This window comes from Egretta garzetta, unplaced genomic scaffold (genome assembly GCF_000687185.1).
Source record: "Egretta garzetta isolate BGI_Z169 unplaced genomic scaffold, ASM68718v1 scaffold737, whole genome shotgun sequence".
NCBI lineage: Eukaryota > Metazoa > Chordata > Aves > Pelecaniformes > Ardeidae > Egretta > Egretta garzetta.
This window is the reverse complement of record NW_009260195.1, coordinates 160,359-163,041: the sequence shown is the minus strand read 5'-3', so window position 1 is coordinate 163,041 and position 2,683 is coordinate 160,359. Positions and strand designations below refer to the sequence as shown.

Below are 2,683 nucleotides of genomic sequence, written 5' to 3'. Positions count from 1 at the left end.
GGATCAGGGTTCAGCTCTGCCTGCGCCAAGGGTGATGGCTCCCGTGACAGGGAGCTCGTATCGCCCCCTCCTGCACAGCTGCTCTGGCCTCTGTTCCTCTGACAGCTCACGGATATTGGCTCCCTCTGCATCTCCTTCAGGTCCGAGTCCCTGCAGAGCAATGGGAAACGCTACTGGACAGCTTTCCCATTTGGCAGTGGACCGGGAACGCCAGCCCAGCAGCCCCACGGTGCCGCCGTACCAGGCCTTTACCCCAGAGCATTGGAAAGGCACAACTAAGTCCGGCGCAACCGAGACTATGGCGAGAATCAGCCCCGGTTTACAAACCCCCGTATCTTATAAGCGATAGCTAAACTCTTCAGGGAGCCACGCTGCTCTTTGCCCTTAGGATTCCGGGCTCCGTCACGGTAACGCAGCGAGTTCTGCCGCACGCTGCCGACATCCTCTCCAGCGTGACGGTCGCCAGCTCTCCTGCCTGGCTCCCGCGCTGGCAGCTGAGCTCCCCGGTCGTCATTGTGCTCCCCTTTATATTCACATGCATTGTTCTCCCCCGATAATGTTTCCCACCTCAGATAAATAACTTGCAGGTTTGTGAAAGCTGGACCCTGGGTGCTTTCACAGCTAAACTTAGTTCCCTCATTGTTTCGCATCAGCCTCAGAGTTTGGTTAATAACTTCCCCCGATTTTTCCTTCATACAGGCTGGATAATGGTGACAGGCTGGCCAGGAACATCCTGTGTTTGTGTGGGTTAGAATGGTGGGGATATCTGCCTGTAAAGAATCTGATAGCGGGGAGGAGCTAGCGTGGCAAAGCAACCCACCAAGACGATGAGAAACGTAGGGGCCCTGAGCAGGAGCGAGCGTTGGGTGGAAGGCTGTTAACATTGTTCCTGAAATCCTGACCACGTCCTCTTCCCGTGGCAATGAAAAGATGTGGAAGGTCTGGTTATCTCTAATAGCTTATCACACAGAATAGCCTAAAATTTACAATCACTCGAGCCCCAAACTTCCTGATAACTAATTTTTAATAAGGCGGGTTGCTGTGTAAAGATCACTTGGTCCAGAGAGCTGCTGTTCCCATGCCGTGTAGTCAATCGGGCGTTTCAGGTGCGGTGAATGAAGACAGAATCACAGAATCACAGAATCGTAAGGGTTGGAAGGGACCTCAGGAGATCATCTAGTCCAACCCCCCTGCTAAAGCAGGCTCACCTAGAGCATGCTACACAGGGCTTCATCCAGGCGGGCTTTGAATATCTCCAGAGAAGGAGACTCCACAACCTCCCTGGGCAGCCTGTTCCAGTGCTCTGCCACCCTCAGAGTGAAGAAGTTCTTCCTCATATTCAACTGAAACCTCTCGTGTTTCAGTTTGCATCCATTGCCCCTAGTCCTGTCGCTGGACACCACTGCAAACAGACTGCTTCCGTCCTCTTGACTTCCACCCTTAAGATATTTGTATGCGTTGATGAGATCCCCTCTCAGTCTTCTCTTCTTCAGGCTGAACAAGCCCAACTCTCTCAGCCTTTCCTCGTAGGGGAGATGCTCCAGTCCCTTTATCATCCTAGTAGCTCTCCTCTGGACTCTTTCTAGGAGTTCCTCGTCTTTCTTGAACTGGGGAGCCCAGAACTGGACACAGTACTCCAGGTGGGGTCTCACCAGGGCAGAGTAGAGGGGGAGGAGAACCTCCCTCGACTTGATGGCCACAGGGTCATCAGTTGTTCAGGGATATGTGAGAGTTTTACTACCAGATCCCCATCCGATATCATCCTGGATCTTTTCCTAAGAAATCATATTTTCAGGGGCTCCTGCTCCTGTCTTCTTCGTTCGGCCCAGTGTTCATACACCGCTCTAGGTGTGTTTCTCTTGCTCTAAACATGGGTCTGGTCTCAGCCTTTTCTCCTGGGAGTAATTCCTCAGCTCTCACAGAGGGCCCTGGGGGGGCTGCGGTTAAGCCAAAAGATGTGCTAAAGACCGAGCGGTCAGAAGATGCTTTCTCTCTCAACGGGAATTTCAGGCAACTTTTCTTTCTTAGCCAGTCGCTGACAGTAGTTTCTTGGCTCCGATGGGAGTTATTCTTACATTGTCTATTTTAAATGAAACTCTGGACAACATAAATAAATGGTGTAACTTTTTGATAACTTAATGGAAAACCTTTTCTCACCTGTTAAGTTGCTTTTCTTCTCCCCTTCTTTTTTATTATAACCAGGCAGTTGTTCCCTAAATAGCAAAGTGCCTTTACCACTGGAGAGGCTATGGCCGGTGTTTAGAATTTTAAAATAAGCCTACGGCTATCAAGCCAGCAAACATCTCTGACTAAGTGCCTAAAGAACAGGGCACAACAAAAGATATCTCCAGGTACTCCAGCGAAGGGCTGAGTGGCATAGCTCTGAAAGATCCGGATAGCATTTTAACGTGATGGTTTTGTTACATGACTGGCAGCTGGGGCAGAGCTTTTGCTGTAAATGATCAAGTAACCTTTTCAAGTGGCTGGCGCTAAGTATTACTTACTATTTATCATGGGCTGGGAGCCTCCAACTAAGGGGCCGTGGATCTATTATCGGGAAATGGGTTTTACTACTCCTCTTTTTTCCAGCTTATGAATGGTTGTCAGCCTTCCACAATGTATTCTTTGGTGATTAAGACAACTTTTTTTTTTTTATAGTCATACATTTTAAACAATATCTTGC

The 2,683-nt window shown here is 49.4% G+C and overlaps 1 protein-coding gene across 1 annotated transcript in view; it reads left to right on the top strand.

The window, feature by feature from the left end:
• The window catches only part of PRDM16 (PR/SET domain 16), a 238,773-nt gene that overhangs the window by 219,960 nt on the left and 16,130 nt on the right, over positions 1–2,683 (top strand). The gene's annotated exons all lie outside the window — the stretch shown is intronic.